This window comes from Dasypus novemcinctus, chromosome X (genome assembly GCF_030445035.2).
Source record: "Dasypus novemcinctus isolate mDasNov1 chromosome X, mDasNov1.1.hap2, whole genome shotgun sequence".
NCBI lineage: Eukaryota > Metazoa > Chordata > Mammalia > Cingulata > Dasypodidae > Dasypus > Dasypus novemcinctus.
The window spans coordinates 30,788,428-30,813,351 of NC_080704.1; the positions used below are offsets into that span (position 1 = coordinate 30,788,428).

General features: G+C 35.2%; 2 pseudogenes; both read right to left on the minus strand.

The window, feature by feature from the left end:
- Positions 1-226: 226 nt before the first annotated feature.
- LOC101416036 (translationally-controlled tumor protein-like) lies at positions 227-938 on the minus strand (annotated as a pseudogene).
- A 1,413-nt stretch (positions 939-2,351) lies between these two features.
- LOC111761557 (archaemetzincin-2 pseudogene) lies at positions 2,352-23,875 on the minus strand (annotated as a pseudogene).
- Between the last annotated feature and the right edge of the window lie 1,049 nt (positions 23,876-24,924).

The following is a 24,924-nucleotide window of genomic DNA, read 5'->3' on the forward strand; positions in this document are numbered from 1 at the left end:
AAGAGGCATTCTCTCAAATGCGTTTAAATGCATTGTTATTTTTAGACAACCTACATGACATGTTTTTCTTAAAAGCAATGCCTCTGCTCCAAATAAATCAAGACCAAAATAAATGAAGAGTTCAAGATGGCATCAGTCCATCTGTCTAAGTCCTGGTGTGGTACAGATGAAACGCAGCAGCCCCTTGTGATGACAGGTGATAGATCCAAAGTAATTGCCAAATTTGTTAACATTTCTCCATTTCTAAGCTATCCTTACAGAAAATTATACATGGGGTCATACCATCCTCATGGTGGTCCAGGAGAGCAACCATACCATCTGGATTCATGTTTTCACCAATAAAGAACAGATACTTGTTGAAATCAGCAAGTATATGCTTAATTTGTTCTGCAGCCCATCATAAAAGATTTTACTCCTTCTGTTCTTCAAGTTTGCCTTTGATTGATTTCAAGCAATCTTTTTTTAAAAAAAAGATTCATTTTATTTAATTATCCCCTTGCCCCTCCCCCCACCCTTCCCCACCATTGTTTGAGTAGCTGTCTGCTTCCTGCATTGCTCATCTTCTCTTTAGGAGGCACTGGGAACCGAACCTGGAACCTCCCATGTAGTAGACAGAAGCCCAATCACTTGAGCCATATCTGCTTCCCATTTCATGTAATCTTTGATGTACTCCTTGTAGGCTTCTTTTATGAAGCTGGTTTCCTGTAAGTGATGGTTCCTGACAAATCAACACCAGTGCCAATTGTGCTTTCCATACCTTCACCCTTGGGGCCTTCAGGCAGAGGCATTTCTACCAAGGAGTGAGTCATCAATGCTACTCTCTGTCCTGCTGACCATCTCCCCTCTACCTCCAGGCACCTCCCAACTGTGATCTCCCAGATCTTATAAATGTTGGGGAAAATCTCATCATGGCTGATGAGGTCTCGGTAGATGATCATGAGGGTGATGGAGGGAGGTGGCAGTGGCATGGCAGGAGTGGAGCTGGGTGGAAGGGGGTAGCAGGTGGAAAGGGGAGCCTACTACTTTTAAGTAGGCTTTTTCTTGATTTGGCACTTGCACTATTACTGAAATCTTTTAACTCTTTTCTGAAGCTTCAGTTATTGCTAGTTGTTCAAAACTTCTGTAAGGGGACATCTTACCCTACTACCTTTACCAGTGGGCTATTATTTTCTAATGTACTTGGTTACTGGTACAGTGAGCCCAGTTCATTTTTCCCCCAGGAAGCCAATTCATCTGTACCCATGTCTTCTTTAAGAGATCCCAGTCAAAAACTATCAGTAATTATCTTTTTGCAACACCAGTATCTCTGCCTTTAGCTGGGTCTGTTTTTCCAAGAGGTCTTTTAAAGTATCCTATGAATTTCCCTCTCTTTGCTGGCATGTCATATCTGGAAGTGTGTGGGTATGAATTTTTTTCTATAACAAATGGTCATATTCCAGCCACCATTAATATTGAGCAGGAAATGAACAATTTTTTTTATATTGCTAATGTGTGGACTATTCAGTTTAGACTTTTCTGGTCTGCAGACTTGTATAACACCATTCAGTGTGTGTACATCAGACAGCAATTCTAGCGATGGTGGCATAGAAGCAATGAAAGACCACTGAATAATAGGACACAATAAGATTAATTTTTAAATATATCAACTTTTATTTCATCAGTTACCAGATTATTTTTAATGTGTGAGTATTTTATTTTGCTTATTCTCATTTGAAAATTCTCATTTTTGGAGAACAGTAAGATATTTTATTATTATGCTTATTCCAGTTCTCAAAGGCTTCCACAGGTTTTAGCAAATTCCATATTATCCTAACAACTATGTTTTGGAGTTACTCCAGATGTGTTAGTAGATTCATTATCAATCTAGCTCACCAAATGTTTTAGTTTCCCAGGCTGTTGAAGCAAATACCATGAAATGGGGCTGCTTAAAACAATGGAAATTTATTCGATAATGGTTTTGAGGCCAGAGAAAGGTCCAAATCAAGGCACCATCAAGATGATGCTTTTTTCCCGAAGACCAGCTGCCTGAGATCCTTGGCTCTGTTGTCACAGGGTAAGACACTTGGCGGCCTCTGCTGGTCTCGCCCTTCACTTCAGGATTTCCTTCATTTCAGCTTCTTTCTTCAGTAACTTTTTTTCTCTTTGTCTGAATTTCAGTCTCTTAAAAAGGACTCTAGTAATAGGATTAACCAAGACCCATTCTGAGTAAGGTGGATCACACCTTAACTGAACTAGCCTCTTCAAAAGGTCCTACTTAACAATGGGTTCACATCTACAGGACTGGATTAGTTTTAAGAACATGTTTTTCTGGGGTACATACAGCTTCCAACCACCGCAGTAGCACTTTGAGCCTACAGTGCTACTTGCATAAAAAGGGAACAGCTACGACAAAGGTCCAGAAGGCAAGGACATGCTTCCAAGAGGATGGAGTTTTGCATTAGGCATGTTAGCCACTACTAATATCAGAAACCAGATATATGTCCAATTTCCTGGGTTAACTCTTATAAGAATGAAGCAACAAAATACTAGTGGTTTCAGAAATATAACAGTTATCAAAGATTGAATAGCCGCTTGCCAACATTTTTAGATATCACTGCCATATGTGGCAAAGCTGACTATTCCCATACCAACAAGAAGAAGGCATTTTCAGAGATCTTCCTTTTTAAGAACTTAAGGATATCCCCTGTATGAATTTGCTGGTTTTGTGTATTGTTGAAGCTAAAAGGATCTCCAACTTGCAGAAACCGGAAACTGCTCTAAGAGTTTTGTTGTCAAGCCATAGAAAAATGCTTTATGGTAGCCCTTGAGACATTTAATGTATTATTCACTTACAATTCTGATTTTCTATAGAGACCTAACGGAATTTATACAAATATTGCATTTCTTCATAAGGATTGATAAACTGTTCAAAGTGTAGACAGGGGAAAGTTTCAGGATGGGAGATCTAATCTGATTGTGACTAAAATGTAATGGGTCCAAAGAGATTATTGTCTGGCAGAGAGCTTAATCTTCAACTATTCCCCACCATCTAAGTTCTCATACTGCATCAGGAGCACCCGAGTCTTTGAGATGAGGGCTGTTTTAGTGTCTATTCAAAAGGCTGCGTTGTTGCATAATGAAAGGAACATTCCATTCATAATGTGTTCTTATATGGAGCTTCCACTGTTCAGTTTGAATGAGTTAAAAAGCTACTTTACCACAAGGCTTACGAGGGTAGGCATAACTGGACCTGTTTACAGAAGTGATATGCAGGGCACCTTCACTCCCCAAGAGACCTCAATGCAGTCCATACACCACTGGGTTTTTTTTCCTTAATCAAGAGATTATCTGTGAGTTATCTATAAGAGTTCCTGAAGTGCCTAGTATCTAGAAGTGAACCAAAAAAGGAAAGAATAGAGAGGCAGGGGGTGGGGGTGGGGAGTGAGGAGAGGGAAAAGGGGGGAGAAAGGAAGGAAAAATTTGTTGGATCTTGGACAGTGATTTTTCAGTTGAAAATTAGTAAGCCTTCTGAATTAGAAAAGTGCCGAGAAACAGTACATTAATTTTTACATATAAACTCTAATCTCTGTTTCAAAAAATGAAAAGTTAATATCATAATCCACATGTATTTATTTTTCCAGCAGGCAATTTACTTCAATTTTATTATCAGTATATTAGAATTGGTAGGAGCCTATGTAATACCACAATATAGAAACTGATTGCTCCTGTTTGGAAAGAAAATGAAAAAGCCTTGAAACCAATCTAACAACTACATTTTTTAAAAAACCCTCCTTATTATAATTTTTAATAAGAAACCCTCTTGGGGTAAAATTTCAATTAGAGATTAAAATAAAACAAAAATCATCCAAAACTCATTAATACAATGAAGAAAAATGGATTGCAGATAGTTCCACTTCCACTACTAGCAAATGATAACAAAAAGGATTTAGGAATTAATGGGACTTTTTGCAATGTTGCTTCATAATTGAAAACTGTATAACTTGTTTATTTTTTCCTTTAAAACATTTTCCCATGAAAGGCTGGAGAAATAATAAAGTAAATGTCCATGTACAGCTCTCATTTCCTCCCATTATTAGCAATGATGAGCAATAGGGTGTCTTAGCATGCCAGAGTTGCTATGACAAATACCACACAATGGTTGGCTTAAACAATAAGCATTTCTTGTTTCACGGCTTTGAAGGCAAGAAGTCTAAAATCAAGACGTTGGCAAGGCCAGCTTTCTCCAAAGTCTGTCATGTTCTGGTGATGGCAGTCCTCTATCACAACGCCATCTTTCTTTCCTTGTGACTGCTCTTCTAGTTTCCACTGATGTCTGGCTTCTACCTGTGGCTGTCTTTGACTAACCACTTCAGAATTTCATCTTTTTATTAGGCCTCCAGTCATGCAGATTAAAACCTATCCTGATTCAATTTGGCCACATCTTAACTAATAATAACATCCTCATAGATCCTATCTGCAAATAGGTTCACACCTATAGGAACTTGGACTAAGATTTGAATATGTCGTTTGTGGGGGACATGATCCAATCCCCAACATATGCACTAAAACATACTTTATGACTAAAACATGAAAAGGCCCCTCTCACCAAGTCAAGAGCATGTACACCAAATACACGGCAATTTGGTCTCAGTTGAAAGAGCTAATACAGAATTCTTTGTTGAGAAAACATAGCAGAATTTGTTCTGAAGGACCCTCTGGGGCATCTTCAGTGCTACAGGGCTTGAAGCTGTTTACCATGTAGGGCTCCCTCCCCAACCACATAAAACTAACTGTGTATCTTTCATATGACACAGCAATTCTTCTTCCATGTATTTAGGCAAGAGGAATGAAAAAATATGTTCCCAAAGAGACTTGTAAAAATGTTCACAGCAGTTTTATTCATGATAGCCATAACTGTAAACAGCCCAGGTGTCCATAAATAGGAAAATGGACAAATTATAATATACTCAAATAATATTTGCATAATACTCAGCAGTAAAATAGAACCAAGAATTGATATACCAATAACATGGATGAATCTCAAGATCATTAGGCAAAGCGAAAGAGGCCTTAAACAAAAGAGTACATGCTCTTTACTGTAGTTTACTTTATACTGAATTCATAAGTAGAATAATACATACAGTATTATTCCATTTATATGGGATTTTAAAACAGACAAATCTAATGTACAGAGAAAAAATATCAGGACATTGTTTGCCTCTGGAAGGGTAAGAGTCAGGATTTTCTAGGAAGGGGCATGAAGGGACATTTGGAGGTGATGTGCTATTTTATATTTAGATGGAAGTTTGGGTTACACAGATGTATGAATTTGTGAAAATGCAACAAATGCATATTTATGATTAATAAGATTACTTCATTTCATTGTATGCAAATTTTACTTAAAAAGACATGGCCAACAAATTTCACTCTAGTTAATGATATACTTGATGTATTTAGAGGGAGTGAAATTCACTTTGAAATGCATGAAAAAACAAGGTATAGTCAGAGATAGATGCACAGATGGAGATATGGAAGTTTGCTTTAAAATACTTTAAACATTCCTTTATAATTGAAATGTTCATAATATAATATTGGAAAATATGTCATCCTTTTAAAAAAGTCCACAAATTGAACTTCATTATTATAATCTGACTTCTTAGCAAAGTAGCCAATCAATTGAACCAATTTAGAAGAAAGGGAAAAAGATTAAAATGCATAGGGCACCCTTTAATGAGACTGGTATTCAACAGAGGGCTGGTGTTGCAAAACATTCAGAGAGAAAATATAAGAAGCCAAAACATGTCCCATGAAACTGCCTGGTAGCCAACACTCTTCTCACTGATTTCAGGCAATTTAGTAGGTAAGCATGGAAAGTAAATAATCAGCTTTCAATCCCTGAGCTCAAATTCAAAGAATTTGATCTTAATGATTTGCATGACCTTAAAGAGGAGTCAAGCAGATACAACCTACGTTTTTGTGGAACGCAATTGGAGAAAGTAATCTTAAAACAACTGTCCCCTTTAAAGATGAATAAACCAATAAGGTGAGGGAAAAAAACACCATGAAAAAAAACAGACATTTTTGATTCCTGGCTTCTGGATTACATAAAATACACAATAATGAGTTAATAATTAAATTAGAAAAAGCCACTGGTAAGTTGTGAAAAAAGAATTTAAGAAGAAAGGTAATAGCATTGCAAAACTTAAACTAAATTAAAAGCATAAATAAGTAGTATCAAATCTTTTTAAGAAATCAAATAGAGATATTCAAGGAGAAAATCACTGATAGAGAAAATCACATGGAATTCAATAGGAAAGGACGAAAAGGTGTATACTCCTAGAGAGGGGATGATAACAATATCAGAGTGCCTAAGACAAATGGAAATTTTCTTTAATACACAGATATAAGGGGAAAACTTTTTAAAATGAAGGAAAACATAAATATGCTCAATAGAAAGTCTTAACACTTAGAAAAATTATTTAATAACCATAAACTACACCTGAAACTTATTTCAAAGTTACAAAACTCCAATATTAAAAAAACGAATATTGTACTTAAACACACACGGAAAGACTCGTGTTTATCGAGGGAAAAAAAACTTGCATTAATGGCAATTCTCTCTTCTATGACAGTAATTGCTGGATGTCAATGAAGCAGTTTCTACAAGCACAAAGTCATAATGAGAAAATCTTTACTAGGAAACTATTCTGAGTAGTCTAATACAAACGAAGGAAATAGAAAGATAATCTTAAATTGCAGGTATTCAAGTAAAGAGATAATTTTTAAAAATTACCTAGAAATAAAATAAAATAAAATGGATACCAGTTGTGTAGATGAGAAGGGAAAGCAGACTCAATTTAAACAAGAATTCATTCTTAATATCTAAAAACTGTGGATACCAAACAGTACATGTATGTCCTAACTCTTGAAAAAAATCTTGTGATAAAAAAATACAAAAATAAAATATCACATAGTATAAGGTACAACAATAGAAAACAAAGGAAATAAAGTCACAAAATAAAATAAATGGGTTTTTCTATAGTAAGGCCAGTTGTAGCAATAAACACAAAAGGGATACAATTTATTTGCAAAAATTAAGATGACTCTCAAGGTTAGGGAAAACAAAGCAAAAAACTAAAAAGGTAAACCTATATTGACTCAGAAATTGCTTTGAAAAGCAATTGATTGTAAATGGACACAAAAAAGACACACCATGCCAATGAAACATAAAGAAATACAACATTAAACACCAATAATGAATTCCAGGTAGAATTTATTAGGTGGGACAACAAACTTATTTTATGATGGTAAAGGGTACCACACACGCTTAACATTACATTTATAAAAGAAGAAATGAAAAGAAACATTATACTTTTAGGTGATTTTACACCAATTTCTCAATTCTTTATAGAAAATAAACCAACAAAACAAGAATATAAAGATACAAGTAATGTTAACAATAACTTTATGCAAAGGATTTATATTTAAAGTGAACACACTGAAAAATTAGAATCAACTATTTTTCAAACACCAATGAAACTTGTACAGAAACAAATGGCCATATAATATGTCCAAAGACAAGGACAATGAATTCCAAAAAGTAAAGATGATACAATTAGAAATTTGTGATCACAATAAGCATGCAAAGAAGAAACAAACATAAGAAACAAGATCCTAAATAAAATGTCAGAACTGACATTGAAGAATATCTTTAAAATAGCGGGAATAAGGACACATATTAATATTTAACAGAGTGTTTTCCTATAAGAGAAGAAAGTTAAAATGCTAAGCACGTCCTATAATAAGAAGAAACTACAAAAGAAATGAATAAGACTTCATTTTGAAATGCTAGAAACTAAGCAACAAAATGACTACAAGGAAATTAGAAGAAATGTATTTATACAGATTTAACATAGATAAAAGGGGAGATCTTTTATTTATAACATATAAAACAATAGAACTGAAAAATAATTTTCAAGGCTGCATGCATTCGATAACCAAATCAAACTTAAAGGAAGGAAGTAAAATAAGGCAAAATTAAACTAAACCTCTAATATGTTAAAATGGTGGTGGGCCCAGTCTAAAGTGGTTTATTATCCCAAGTTTACTATCCTCGCCAATAAACTGTAAAGGAGAATCAGAATAAAGTTGGAAGTAGAGAGTGGCTGGGTATTAGTTATTCCTATGCACTTTCTGTTAGGTATTTAAATGTAAATTTCCCTAAGATATAGTAAATTTTGGGCATAAACTTTTGAATCAGAGTATATATTTTTAGTTTTATTGCTCTCCACCAACTCAGCTGTTCATGTGCCCACAGGGAGAGTGGCAGGAGGGACTGTTGTGAAAGAAAGATCCTTCTTCTCTCCCCTCCCCTTTCCTCTCCTAAGAAACTCATTTATCATTCAGCTATGGCTGATGCCTGGTCACTTCTAGCAGGCAAGGAAAAGAGTCACCATGCTGATAAGGATAATTGACCCTCATCAAAAAAGGAGGCGACAGGGTTGCTATGTGTCTTAGACATGTGGAAAGACCATAAAAAGAGCCGATGGTGTTCCCCACCTTTAGTCCTTCATTGGCTTCTATGGGGAGTAAATGACACCCTTTAATAGGGCTTGAGTCCAAAGTTCCCATTGGATAAAAGGCAACAAATGAGGGGGACAGTTATCACAGTGTAGAGGGAATAATTTGAGATGACTCTACCTCTTTTCCCCAGTTAAGATAGAGGGAGGCAGTCATTTCCTGGGTTTGGTATGGGAAAGATGGAAGCTGTTGCTTGAAAGAGCAATTGGAAAATGATAGAAAATCAGATGAAAGAAAAAAATACCTTTAATTTTAATATCTTGACAAAGTAAGCATTGATATATTTATCCCAGTATTTTTAATGAATGCTATTTGTGAATAATTATGTATCCAATATTTAATTTTTGGTTGTAAAAGTTATCTTAAGAATATAGGAGGGGTAAGTGAATGTGCCTCAATTGAATGGGCTCCCATCTACCATATGGGAGGCTTCGGGTTCAATTCCCAGGGCCTCCTGGTGAAGGCAAGCTGGCCCAGGCCATGAAAAGCTGACAGCCTGTGCCATGGAGAGTTGGTGTAGCAGGATAATGGAACACAGGAAGACACAGAAGAGAGACGTGAGTAATGCAGCAGACCAGGGAGCTGAGGCGGCTTAAGTGATTGAGTGCCTCTCTCCCATGTTGGAAGTCCTGGGATCGCTTCCTGGCGCCTCCTAAAGAGAAGATGAGAAGAGAAGATAAGCATGCACAGAAGAATGTGCAGCAAACAGACATAGAGAGCAGACAGTGAGTGCAGGCAGCAAGGGGGCAGGGAATAAATAGAATAAAACAAATCTTGGGAAATGGACTTGGCCCAATGGATAGGGCATCTGCCTACCACATGGGAGGTCCGTGGTTCAAACCCCGGGCCTCCTTGACTCATGTGGAGCTGGCCCATGCGCAGTGCTGATGCACGCAAGGAGTGCCCTGCCATGCAGGGGTGTCTCCCACATAAAGGAGTCCCATGCACATGGAGTGCACCCCGTAAGGAGAGCTGCCCAGCTTGAAAGACAATGCAGCCTGCCTAAGAATGGTGCTGCACACACGGAGAGCTGACATAGCAAGATGATGCAACAAAAAGAGACACAGATTCCTGGTGCTGCTGTTAAGGATAGAAGGGGTCACAGAAGAACACACAGCAAATGGACACAGAGAGCAGACAACCGGGGCGGGGGGGGGGGGAAGGGAGAGAAATAAAAAAAAAATAAATCTCTAAAAAAGTATATATATTTAGGAGAGAGCAGATGTGCCTCAAGCACTTGAGCACCTGCTTCCCACATGGGAGGACCTGGGCTCAGTTCCTGGGGACTCCTAGAAAAAACAAAACCACACAACAAGCAAAACAAATGAATAACCCAACTCAGGGGAGCAGGTGTGGCTCAGTGGTTGAGTGCCAGCTTCCCACATACAAGGTCCCAGGTTCAATATCTGGCCCCTGGTACCTAAAAAAAGAAATATATATATATATATGAAACTATAACGATGAAAAGCCATCACACAAAATTCTCCCACCCAGATATGACTCACCTTTTTGTGCATTTCTTTACTCTCTTTATTTTTGCATGCTTTTATATAGCTTAAATAATTCAGGATAAATTGGGTTTTTACACATAGTTGACCCAGGAATATTCATAAATCTTACAATGTAGATTTTTGAATGGTAGAGATAATAATAAAATAAAAACAAAATGGTTCAACTCATCTTATATAATACTTAAAGATGCAAAAAAATAATTATTTCATCTCCCTAACAAGTACAGGGTTATTTTAATTTTCTATTCATGTGTGCTTTTGAGGATAAAGAGAAAATTCATTTTGGGTGCAATTTCATCCAGCAAAGTATCAAAAACAAATTGTTATTACCAATTACCGGGTGAGGATAGCAAGAAACTAGAGTATGCCATCCTTAAAAATGACAGGATTTTTCCAATAAACTGTGAGGTGAGAGACACATGAGAAATTAAACAAAAAACAAACAAATATAAAGCAATCCTGTAATTACTGTAGAGAAAGAACTTGGGCAAGAAGTGAGAAACATTCGTTCTGAATTTCAGCATCCACCTGGTGATAAATCATCCAAAGAGACATTGCATTTTGGGCATTCAGCCTGTTAAGGAAAGTCCATTTATATCATGATCTAACTTTTCTAGATTTCAGTACTAATTACTTTTGGAGAAGGTCTTTAAGTAACATTTTGAAGAAAGATGTATGGGTAGTATATTTTCTAAGCTCTTAACTCTTCAAAGATTCCAATATATGTTTCCATGTATAAAAGCAATTTAGCTTAGCTGTAAGATTCACGTCACAAGATTTTCCCCCTACGAAATTAAATGTGTGAGTCCATTGTCTTCTGGCACTTCAAATTGGAAAAGAAAATATCTAGAGGTAATTTAGTTTTCTTCCTTTATTAGTATCCTTTTCCCCATCCTCCCAGATGTTTATGGGCTTTTATACTTAACTTTGTATTGTAATCCATTTGAAAACATATGTGCTGACAATTTTGATCTTCACATTCAGGCCTTTTTTTCTTGTTGTTGTTATTATTCAAGAATTAACTTTTAATTAATTATAACATTGGTCAATTAGTTAGTATTTCTGTGTCATTTGTCCTAAATCTCCTCACCTATTTCCATATTTTGTATTTACATTATCCAGACCTATCAACACAACTATCTTTGTATATAGTAATATCTTTGTCTCTTCCTCAACTTTTTAAGGAAACTTCTCAATCAACTCATTTATACTGGATCATTGCAATGAAAACCTGGCTATAGCACTCATTAGTACTGCTTCCTTTCATACTGCCTACTTCAGATTGTTGTGAAAATTAAATAATACAGCAGATATAAAGCAAAGGCCATCACTAAATAAATATGTATGTGTGTATGCACAATAGTATCTATTCTGTTCTCTACATTTTTTCCAAAACGGGTTTGTAAATTGCTACTGCATTTCATCCATCCTACAACGTTTTCCTATTTTATTTTCATCTTGCTTTTCCTCATTTTGTCCACCTCCTCTTTCAATTAATTCTGCTGTCCGTTCGTTTGAGTCTGGTAAATACTGGCTTTCTTATACTTTATCAAATAAATTTTGCCTTCTTGCATTCTTTGTGAATATCCAACATTTCTGAAATATTGGTCTGATTAATGTGGGCTATTATTTCCAGATGTACACTACATCTTTGTGCTGTCAGGATTGTTTCCCCTCTTAATGAGAATATACTTGTCCTATACCATGTGTGTGTATATATATATACACACACACTTATTTTCCCCCACAGCGGTGGGCTGGGTATGGACAAAGAATTTATATTTGATTCTTTAAAAAAACCCTTCTACCAGATAGACTAGGCTGCTAATCCTCAGCTCAATTTTACAGCTTCATCTCTAACAGGAAAATAGAGACAAATTAGTACTTTCATTTTGTTTAATTTTATTGGATGCACACCTTTCAAATTCAGGGACCTGAAAACAAGCCAAGTAAGCATTTTATATTATCTTGTTTTATATATATTTTAACTAAGTGCTTCTGAGCAGAAACAAAGCAAAATAGCACTCCCCTCCCCAAATCAATGGTAGTCAGTGCTTTTCACTGCAGCAACTTAAAAAAAAAACTCAAATTATGACAAAAGACTGTAATGATATCAGGTCAAATTTTAATCTCAAATCTATTTGCTATCTTTGATCATGGGTTGAGGAAAACAAACAATAAAAAAAGGCAAAGAAGGTTCTATTGGCATGGAGTGGATAGAGGCCAGGGGTGTTACTAAACATCCCACAATGTACAGACAGCCCCACAATGAAAAATTATCCAGCCCAAAATGTCAGTAGTGCCAAGGTTGAGAAACCCTGCCCTAGAGCTTATTGCTCTCCTTTACCTTCATTATTTTAAGGAGAATTTTTTGCATTTTAAGATACTTGTGCGGGAGTAGGAACTAAAGTTCCACAAAGATTTTTTCCTTGGGAAAATTTCAGCCTGATTGTGCAGATTCTGACAACAATTCATGGTCCATTTCAAGCTCTTAAGACTTTTGATCAAATACTTTATTGAAATTTTCAACAAAGACAGAGTTTGAGAGATCAAAGTTCACTTTGTTTTAAATAAAATTTCTGTGATATATCAGAAAATTGGACAGGATATTCTCAAGGAACTGAAATGACAGCTTGGCTGGAGAAAACATTTCAGACGTGACAAGTAACATTTGGGCTCAGGCATGCTAACCGGAGGAAAAAAGTAAAATCTTCCCCTCTGAACTTGTTCTTTCATAACAGCTGAAGTTTGAAAAATAACAGCTAGACTTTTATCTACTAAATGGATGTAAAATCTTTTTAACCAAATGATGAGACAAACAGATACAACTAACTGATAACTAAAATATATGAACTGAAAATCATTTGAGGCAAATCAAAATAACTGCTGCTTAAAAAACTTTTCTTTCTGATTCCCTCAAGCATCAGTTGGAACGAATCCACCTTAATCAGAGCCAAGCAAGTCGAGAGGGAGGGACAAAAAGGAATAAAAAGTGAGAAAAGGGTAAGGACATGATGTCAGGATGTATGTGGCTTCAGAGACCGTCAATTTAATGAGATAAAGTCAAACGACATTGGAGTCATATAGACATAGCTTGAGATGAAAAGACAGTAGCATTGCACTAAAAATAGACAGTGATATATAGTACAGTATCCTAATAGAACCAGCAGACACACCATAATTTTTTTTTTTAGGAGAAAATGGGGATTGAACCTGGGACTTCATACATGGGGCGGGGGACAGGTGGACAACCACTGAGCTACAACTGCTTTCCAACATCATAAATTTTAATGGAGCTGTTTGGTGATTTTTACATTCATTCTCCCTAAAATTTTAAGCATATCATATCTATCAGCATTAATTTTAATGGAATAATTCATAAGAGTCCAGGTTGTAAGTGCAAGTAATTGTTTGGGGGAAAAAGGAAAAACCATGTTTAGGTAAAAATCATATCAATTAGAATATAATTTTATATTTAAAATAAATATTAATTGATCTATAATGTAATTTATAGAAAGAAAAATTGGACAAAATCCCTTATGCACATAGAAAGACTTAAAATAGTTACTAACAAGGAGGAGTGTATGGATTAAACTGTGAGGTTTTATGTAAATTAAAATTGGTCATAGATTAAGAATATCTAATATTACAAATATGGCAACTTTCCCAAAATTGACCTGTAATTTATTAAAATTACATAAAAATCCCATCCTTTTATTCTTTTTAGGAGGCATGTACCCAGGATCTCATACACAGGAAATAGGCACTCAACCAACTGAGCTATACCCACTCATCCCCATCAGATTTTAATTTGGTCTTTCTTTTTTCCTACTTGGAAATTAACTAGCTGACTCTAAAATTTATATGGAAAGCAATTCTAAATCAATCTTAAAGAATAAAGTGGGAAGACTTATTTCACTGTATAGCAAAACTTATTATAGAGTTAAAGTATTTATGACTGGAATTGGTGAATGAATAGAATAACATTGTATTATATTCATGCGATGGATGGAGGCACTGAAGATGAACAAACTACTGCATCTTGCATCATCAAGTATAAATCTTGCAAACATAATATTGAGAAAAATCAAGCAGCCACGAAAGTATACTGGAAATTCTTTTCATATCAAGTTCAAAAATAAGGAAAACTAATCTTTGTTGTTAAACATGATTGTGGTGACTTTTGGTAAGGAGGAAGTTATAAAGATTAGGATGGGGCTTATAACGGGTGGGTCAATAAGATTCCATTTCTCTCTTTTTCTTTTTCTTTTTTTGCATCTTTTTGTTTGTTTTTAAATTAGAGCAGTTGTAGACTTACAGAAAAATCATGCAGAAAGTACAGGTTTCCCATATTAGAATGGTTAGACATGTATGATTACTTTGTGATAATTCACTGATATGTATACTTGTAAGACATAAATGTTTCTACAAGAATTTTGCATTTAAATTTAAAAAATGAAAAGAGGGCCTCTATTGGCCTATAAAGAAAAATTTAAGTTTCAAATACACCAAATATAAAAAAAATCAACGGACTCATAGTGTCACTCAAAAAATCCTCATCTGAAACTACTGGATGATGCTAGGGCACAAACTGAAAGTTGATAAATAAAAGAATACAAATTTATCCTGCATTTCCCATACAAACTTGATGTCAGGGTAACCAAATACTTGATGAGAGATGTTTCTCTTCATAACAGAATCTTAGCAAGTAAATGCTAAAGGAATGATAATATTGAATTACAATTTTGCAACCTTCTAATGAAATAATGTTAGTACTAATAAATATCAATGTACGCTCAAACCTTTAGATTAAGTTGGAATGGAGAAATTTATAATGAGATAAGAGTTTTACCACATGAAGCCAGTGATCATTCTTAGCATAACGAATAGTGAGACGGCCCTATATTATGTGTCCCCTGATGTGATGCAATAGGAAATACACAGTACCACCTATAAGGTATCTTCTGAAAATATTGTATCTGAGTATAATGAAGCATATAGATCTACCTGAAGTTTATAGCAATGCAGGGAGGAATGGTGATAAATGAAAAATGTAAATCACACCATGAGGAAAGAAAAGTCAAATTCAAAATACAGGTCATTTTACAGAACAAGTGACCTCTTACAGCCAACAAATCAATGGCATTTAAAAAAGTGAGGACACTTATAAAATAGAAGCGACTTCGGAGACCTAGCAATCAAATGTCATATGTGGAATTTATGTGGATATTAATTTTAAAAGAAAAAACTATAAAAATTCACCTTTGAGATAATCAGAGAAAGTTGCCCATAGTTTGGGTATTAGTTGATATTAAAGAATCATTGCTAATTATGGTTAATGTGATAATAGCATGGTGATTGTGTTATTGAAAAAGCCCTGGTCAGTTAGGATGCATACAAATGAAATGAAATGATGTTCCAAAAATTGTTTACACAAACAAATCATACATATGGGCATTGATTTCACCAAAGTATCACCAGACAGCCTGTTAACAGAGCAACACTAGGTTCATTTGAAGTAATTTCAGTGAGGAGGAAGACTGTCTTGATGGTCGCAGCAGTATCTTAGACTAAAATGGTTTAAAGTGAGGAATGAATTAGGCAAAGTTCATAGCATAATAGTGTAGGACTAGTGGATACAGTGAGGGAGCAAGGAACTCACAGCAAGTCTTCATAAGTAAATCGTTATTTAAAAAGTGAGCTGTTTCGTATGGATGATCAGATTATTATCCCTGATATACTGATTTGTAGGAATTTCTTAAAGCAAACAATGAAGTTCTTTATTAATTTACAATCTTATCATTCTAAGACAAAGGATTCCTGGAGGGGGAAGGGATAAAATAAGTTAAGTCATGTTGACAAAGAAGATCTTAGTTCTCAGGAAATAGATAAAAGAGTTGCAGAATGCTGATAATTGTTGAAGATTCAGACAGCTAAAGAAAAACAGTTCTCTCTACTTTTCTCTATTGTTCTGAGTTTATTTGAAACATAAAGTTTTTTAAAAGTGGTAATGTTGAGATAACCTCTGCTTTAAAAAACTTAAGGAAGCCACTTGGTTGGGGATGAACATTTGGAAAACCAAAGAAGCACTTGGTTACAAAGGACTGAGTAAGAAAGAGACTGGGTAAACATATGAAATAATCTAACATAGAATATATATTACTGTGATGGTTAGAAAATACTTAGCGCTATTTTTTAAATATTAAAATACCTGCAAATTTAGCAGTCTGGCTAATATTTTTTAATATTTAATATATACCAACTATTCTTTTAAATGGACAATATACCTTATATCATTTGATTCTTATAGAAACTCTATGATATAGTAATTCTTAGTAGCAATATTATACAGCTGACTTTACTGAAACTTGGCAAGTTATGCCTCCAAGGGCATAAGGTTAGATACGTGGAAAAAGATTCTAAGACAGCCTCCTCTGGCTCCATAAACAGTTTAGCAGAGGTAAACTGCTGCAATAAACTAACTTCACAAAATGGAATGGAGGTTGTTGTTTTTTCTCCCCTAAATTATTGTTTTCAGTTTTTCAAGTACAGAAACCTCATACTTCATATGGCGGCTGGTGCTTCTGAATGTTTCTACAGTTCTTTGAGAAGAAATTCCGACCCTAAGACCTGTCTAAAAAGAATGAATTGTCTTCACATAAATGGTGTTTATGCTTAAATGCTCAAGTTGAACAAATACATTGCAGTTGAATTTCAGTAATAGTCTTGATAAATGGATGAGGGCCCCCAACTTTGAACTACCAGTACTTAGAAGCATTGGAGAATGTGGTCATTTGTCAATATTATTGCTTGCTTTGGTTTTTGAAGTGCAAGCAATGTGCTCATGCACTGACATTAGTGCATACAAAATGTGCCATCTATCATCATAATCAACAAATATTTATGGATCACCCACTGTATATAAGCTAGTTTTGGAGATTGTGATGGAAATTTATAAAAAATAGAGAAGCCATCCTGTTGTGTTTTCCCTTCCTGTCCTTTTCATCCATATATGATATTTCTTAGCACTGTTAATGCTGAAAAATATATACTTCACTCAGCAGAAACCTGATGTCAGAAAATTTAAAATTACATTTTTGTTCTTTGTTATAATTTATATTGGGTTCAAGATATTCAATAGCCATGATTCTTCTGCAAACAAGGTGGAGATTTTTAATATTAATTAAAGGAATGATAAGTCAAGCATGAGATTGGAGATTATCACTAGGTTTTTCATTTGGGAAAAATGGAAAGTGATATGAGAAGTTTTCACTTGAAGATATTACCAGCTGTAGTATACTTTTTTGAGTAGACATCTGAAGGAAGAAACTTGTTTTACTAAGAACAGTTAAAATGTAAACATTTTCTGCATTGGAATTGTTGGTTCTGCTGCAGTTTAAATCACAATCCTATTTATTCAACAAATATTATTACCTGATGCAATCCCTATACAAACAAATGGCAAAGGTGTTTGAATTTCATTTTGCAAAGGAGAAACAAGTAGTATCATTTTTAAAAAATATATTGTAATTTATACGTTTTTTCAGAAGAACTGGTGTTGGTCTCTCTATAGGTATGTATATAAGTATATACACACACATTGGGTTACTAGTAACCTAATAGTTTTAGTTTTTAAAAAGTCAGTAGCAATTAACTTCTCTCATTGTATTTTAGTTAAATGACAGTTAGCTCATTTCTAACATTTAAAGATGGAGAGGACTGACCACAAATTTTAATGTATTTCCTTATTTCAAAATGCTGATGAATTCAACTTATTCATGCCCTGAGTAGAGGAGGTGCAGTATAAACAACACTAAATATTTAAATTGATTATTAAATGAATTTGATTAAATATTCAAATTGATTAAATAGATTCAAAAATAGATAAGTTAAAATATTAAAAAATATGATCTATATGGACTCAAACCACATTTCCTGGTTTAGGCAAAGGCAGAATTTAAAATAAAAATACGCATCATCTATTAGCTTTTGACAGCTACTTTCAACTAAGAAAAGTACAAGAGAGAAAACTCAGCAATACCTTATCCTTGCGCCATCAGATAAGAAATAATAACAGCTAATATTTACTGAGCTTTAAACATGTGCCAATCACTGTCTTAAATTCCTTCTACATATCCTCTCATTTTTTAATTAAAAATTTTTTATTGTATTTTTTTGAAGATACATAGATCACAAAGAATGTTACATTAAAAAATCTAAGAGGTTCCCATATACCCCACCCTCCTCCTACATCAACAACCTCTTTCATCATTGTGGCACATTCATTGCATTTGGTGAATACATTTTGGAGCACTGCTGCACCACATGGATTATAGTTCACATTGTAGTTCATACTCTCCCCCCAGTACATTCAGTGGGTTATGGCCTATCCTCTCATTTAATCCCACGCAGCCTACAGGATAGGTACTATTTGTATTCCCAATATGCAGTGGAGGAATCCTGAAGTTCAAACACTACTAATTGGAGGAGCCAGCAAGTTAAACTAGTAAGATGTAATTCCAGAGACTGTTTTTTTAGACCCTATGATCTATTATCTTACTTATCAGCCAAGGTGGTACCATTAAGTCACAGAACAGCAAACACACAATGTAAGCAAGGACCAACATGATATAAGAAAACCTTCACATATGACTTATGTGAAGCACTTAGTTTTCCAACTTTTTATTAAGAGAAATTTCAAGCATACAGAAAATTTGAACGAAAAGTGAACACCCATATATGCACGACCTAGATTCTATAAACAACATTTTGCTATATTTATCATATTTCTATCCATCCATCAATCCATCTTATTTTTAATCCATTTTAAATTAAGTTCAGAAATTTGATTTTAAGGTCTTATATTAGTAAAAAAATGGAAAGCCTGTTTAAGGAAGGTACTAGAAAACTAATTTGTTGCATATTTTTTAAAAAGTTCTGCATATTGGCCATTTGTTTTTAATTTTTTATTAAATACCAGTTGTATAAATTCCAAGTTTGTAAAGTACAGCATTAAATGATGCTACTGAGAAAATTCAAGAGCACTAAGCTACTGGCTTACACTGCATGAGTCAAAGAGGGTTTAGTATGAAATAGGATAGGACAGTCCTCCAAACAAGGAGAAAAGAGTACTGGCCCAATATTTCATATCTAGATCTAGAAATTTTTGAAAAATATTATGGTATTAAAATTAATCCAATAAAATAAAGATGAAAAGAAAGATCAGAAACTATTTATTTAGAATAAAGAGATAGATGGAAGAGGGAATGCAGATATATCAGATCTATATATAGATATATAGCCTGTGAAATATATATATTCTGTGAAAACAAAAGTATTTCTTCAAGGAACTAAGATAATATATTCCAAGTACATTGCTCTTTCGGGAGCTAAAGAATAACCAGTTATTTCTTAAACTCTCTCTATAACATGGATTTTTTTGAATAAGACCTTAAGATCATCAAATTATGTGTGTGCTTAAAATGCAAATACAGTCATTTACTGCAAATAACTGAGTTCCCCAGATATGTATGTAATAGATATAGGTGTCTCTTGTGAAAATTGAGGCAAACACACATATCTCATTACAAAATTCACAACATCCCCACACAGAAAAATGTCACAATATTAACAATATCCTTAAAAATACACTTGAATTCCTATTCATGTAGGTGCAATCAGTCATTATAGCACAACAAAAGACAGAAGGAGGAGACCTGGAAGAATTGATATGGCCTGAATAATTTAAAAAAGCATGTGAATCAAATCGCCTAATTTGAAAATGAAATAGCAGAGAATTGAAGACATCAGATTTGGTGTTGGAGGAGAGAAAAAAAAGGGAACCAATGTTGCTTTAGGATGGGTTTATCAGAAGGAACTGGCTGCAAACCATACCTCTAAACACATGAATGATGAAATTGGTTACGCTCTTCATTTCAATACTTGCCCATTTCATTGGTTTTAATATAAACATAGACAGTTTCATGACATTTTGCAACTTATTTTGGTAAAACTGAACTAAAATCTATTCCTTAAGTCATTTCTTGTTTGGGATACTAAGACTCAACCCAAATATACAGAGCATTGGGAATCATTAGATAGCATGTTAGCAGACCTGAGGTCTGGAATTAACATATATAGTCATGATTAGTTTGTTTTTATACTTTTTGGTCATTCCTTAGGGCATAAATGTAAAATGATAAATTACTTATGTGAAAGAAAAGCTGATGATAACTGAATAGGCAATATTAATTTGATGTTTTCTCATGGATAAAATTCCTAAGAACCAGAATGAAATGTTTTTTGAAATGGGATATAAATAAACTTGTCTCTGATACCTTTATACATGTATTTATGTTAATCCCAAATATAAAAAGTCCATGGCCTATTCCCACATCTGCCTATCTTTCATCAGGCCATGCAGAGTGTACATCTGTTCTGATAAACATTCTAAGGTACCAATCCAGATAATCAGCATGGATGCATTTAAGAACCTGGCAGGGTCCCAGATCCAAGTGGTTTTACATTTGAAAAAGATAACATGTTTAGGTAGTTTTTGCTTCCACACTTATACACATTCAAAATATGATCTTTAAAAATAATTATTCTGAGGCAAAAGAAGAAAAAAAGCCTTTATTCCCAAATATTGATGTTACTTATTTTGATCAGCAACACTCTACTATCATATTGATCTTATCAAAGAATAAATCTGATCTAAAACATGATGAAAACCTCTATGTAGGACAATGAGAAAATGTAATTTCTCCCTGTGTTGAAATTTGGCCTCTGTTATGTACCTCTTTTCAGACAGAGGAAGTAAATTCACAGTACTGTAAAGACTCTACTGAGACCATCTTCTTGTATAAATTTAAATTTGGAGAGTGTTTCCAGAAATTTCCCAGATGGAGGCAATAACCATGAAATTTTCTCTAACTATGTTTAGAGATAGAGGGAGGGAGAGAGAGAAAGAAAAAGAGAATGCAGTATGAGAAACTAATCTAACTAGGCCAAGTATAAGAATAATAATGGAATATTAAGGGCACTAAAAATGAAAACAGGAGTTATGAATCTACCAAACCATCCATTAGAACCGAGTAGACACACCAAGAGGCCCAGGAACCACAGACTATATCAAGTTGTGGGAAACACGTCTTAGAAGTTTCTGGCAGTCAATAATAAGAGTCTGGACTGGCTCTTGAGTGTTAGGGACTTTGCCAGTAGGCAGTAGCAGAAAGATAAGCAAGCAGGCAGTCTGCCCATGTAATCAGCAGTGTCCACTGAAGGGCAGCCAGGGGATGTTCTGGCAAGAAAATGGTGTTAAGGAAATCTGTTGACTTGCAATCAATAGAATTACTAAAAGGCAACGCGCAACATGATGGAGGCTTGGCTAAAAGTACTATCGTGGCAGTTAAAGGGAGTGAGGTACTGAAATATCTGCTCAGAGATGGGGAAACAACCAGGATGTAATGAATTAACTGGAGTAAGAAGTACAGGAACTTTGCCAAGAATATATTCAAGCCCAGTTACGAGAAATAAGGTACAATAACAGAACAGAATCAACAAAGGTGGCTTGAAGCTGATCACTAAAGATATCAACTGAGACAGTAAGAAACCCTCCACTGATAAGGAGATTATTTCAGAGGGTGATTTGGTTTGAGTTTGAATTTTAAAACTAGGTGATCCCAAATGCGGGACTTGATAGAAGGAGTAAGGAACCAGGAATTTATTACAACCATCTGCACAATTAAAGTAAAATATGATTCTTAGAATGTGATTGTAATGGAAGCCAATATATATTGAAAACAATGGTATAATTAGGTATATTGGACACAATTGTAATTTTCTGACTGAATTCTCCACTGAAGAGTTTTCCTGCTGTACTATAAGAAAAATTTCCATTATTCAGCACACAGGAATCTCTGTTTCAGTCAGGGTTCTATTTTTAAGGCAACGGAAGCTGGCTCCAAAGTAACTTACACCAAATGTAAATTAATTGGAAGAATATTTGTAGCTCACAGCGTCAATAGGAATGCTTAAGAACCAAGCTCAGGAGATGAGTAGAAAACAAAGGGAAACTGGGCAATGTGGACACAAACAATGCCACCATACAGAAACCACCAGGGTAGGATGTTGATTTGGCACCATTGTGTCGGAATAGATCCTGTCAGCATATCATAGCAGGCAGGACTAAATTCTCAATAATATTTCCATCACCACATATATCCTTAGATTCAAATTCCTGAGGGGGAGCATGTGATTGGTTGAACCTAAATCAAAGACTTACACTTGAGCTTCCAGAAGGTGGGAAGAAAGAATTATTTCTTCTACCCATTCCCAGACTCAGGCAACCACTAGTCTACTCTTGGTCATTGCAGGTTAGTTTTGTTTTCTAGAATGTTATGTAAGTGGAATCAGAATACATTTTCTTTTTTATCTGGCTTCGTTTGCACAGTATAATGATTTTGTTTATTATTTTTATCCCTCTCCTGCCGCCCCATGGCTTCCTTGTCTGTCTGCCCATTGCCTGCTTGTCTTCTTTAGGAGGTACCATAATCTGAACCTGAGACCTCCCATGTGGGAGGCAAAGTGCCAAACTACTTGAACCTCTTTTGGTACCTGCTGATTGTGCTGTCTTCTGGTTGCAGCATCTGCAGCTTCTGCTCATTGCAGCAGTTGTTGCATCTGCTGGTTGAGGCATCTACTCATTGCAGCGACTGCTTCTTGCTGCATCTTGCTGGTTGCAGCAACTACTCCTTATGCTGTCTGCTCCTTGAGACATCTGCTTTTCTTCTTTAGGAGGCACTGGGAACCAAACCCAGGACCTCCCATGTGGGAGGTGGGAACCCAATTGCTTGAGCCACATTTGCTCAAGCATAATGCTTTTGAGATTTTTTTCCATGTTGTTGCATGTATCAGTAATTTGTTCCCATTGCTGCATAGACTTCCATAGATATACCAAAATTTGATTATCTAATTCATCCATTGACTGATTTTGGGTTGTTTCAAGTTTTTTTGTTAACATGGGTAAAGCTGATATACATATTCATATACAAATCTCAGTATGGACATATATCTTCATTTCTCTTGGGTAAATAACTTGGCATGCAATTGAAAAAGTATGTGGTAAGTGTGCTTTTGACTTTAAGAAACTGCCAAACGATTTTCCAAAGTGGTTGTACCCTTTCATTCCCACCAGCAATGTATGAGTGTTCCAGTAGCTCCACATATTAACAAGGGGTATTATTTGTCTTTTTAATCAGCCATTCTAGTGGGGATATAGTAATATTTATATGGTTTTGATTTGCATTTTCTTGATGACCAACCATGTTGATCTTCTTTTCCTGTGTTTTTTGGTCCATTTGTGTATCTTCTTTGGTGAAGCATTTGTTCAATCTGCCTGTGCCAGATTGTATTTTCCAAAAGCAGCCATGACAGTATCGCCTATTCCATATGCTTTTCTTTCAATATAACTTTAAAATACTGGCTATGTATTTGGGCAGCCAGGTAACTTCTAAGGATAAGTCCTTAAAGTTCACAAAGGGTGATTCAGCTTCCACCTAGTCCTCTTGAATGCTTGCTCTTGGAATCCATCCACCTTGCCTTGAGGAAACACAAGCAGCCACATGGAGAAGGCACATGCAAATATTCTGCTGAGAGCCCCATCTAAGGTCCCAGATAAAGCCAGCATTAACCACCAGACCCAGAAATGAATATAATTTTAGAGAATTCCAACCTCTAGCTGCTGACTGATCACCCCAGCCTTCATCTGGCAAGCTGATGCTGTGGTCATTATAGAACAAGGACATGCTGCTTCTGGTGTGCCATTTCCACATTCCTGAATCACAGAATACCTGGCATTAATAAAATGGTTGTCATTTTGCACCAATAAGTTTTGGATGGTTTGTATATCTAAGTAATACACAAGGCTTTGGAAATACAAGTATTAAAGACTTCTTGAATACGAACAAAATTTAGATTGATCTTTTTCTACTTGTAAAAGTCAATTTTGTTTGTGAGAACAATTAAGCTCTGGAGAATCTGATACTTTCTTTTTCTCTAAAACGTCACCATGTTAAAGATACATCTACTGTTTTTATATAGAACTCACTTCAAGTGTTACTTGGTCATCATATTGTATTTTACTTTCATCAATTTTCAGAAGGTTGATAAAGTTCAAATAGCTGTCTATTATAACGTGATGAAGCGGGTAAATGTCACGAGTACTTATTGCTTCCCCATAAACTTTATCACAGCTCTGAATAAGATTTTCTTATGATTAGATTTGGAGGTATGAAAGGACAAAACAAGAAAACAAAAACAAACCAACAAGAAAAAGTGCTGAATTTTATTGTTATTAATTTAGACCAGATGCCAAGGTAATGGGAGCCCCAAATCACTACTCAGGTCAGCACACAACCATAATTATAGCAGTAATTCAGGTTTACAAATGTGCTTGCATTCAAATTATCCAGGACAATAAGATAAAGAAGGTGTATATTTGGATATGTTTAGTTGCCTTAAAATATCCTGATAATTGTGGATGAATGGATATGAGTTCAGCTAGTCAGCATCGGTACTTATTGAAAGACATCCCACTAGTTTTATTTTTCCACTAAAGGTTTGTTTGTGTTTTTTAAATCTGGTTGCATCTTTGACTTTTTTTTTTCCTTGGGTGTGTTACTTCTCTGGGCAGGGGCCTGTGCCTCTCTGCACAGGTTTGGGATGCCTTTTTTCTTTTTTTTACCAGAAGGTCCAGGGATCGAACCTGGGTCCTCCATATGGTAAAGAGGAGTTCAATCACTTGAGCCACAGCCACTTCCCACCACTAAAGTTTTGATGAACTAAATTCAGACCA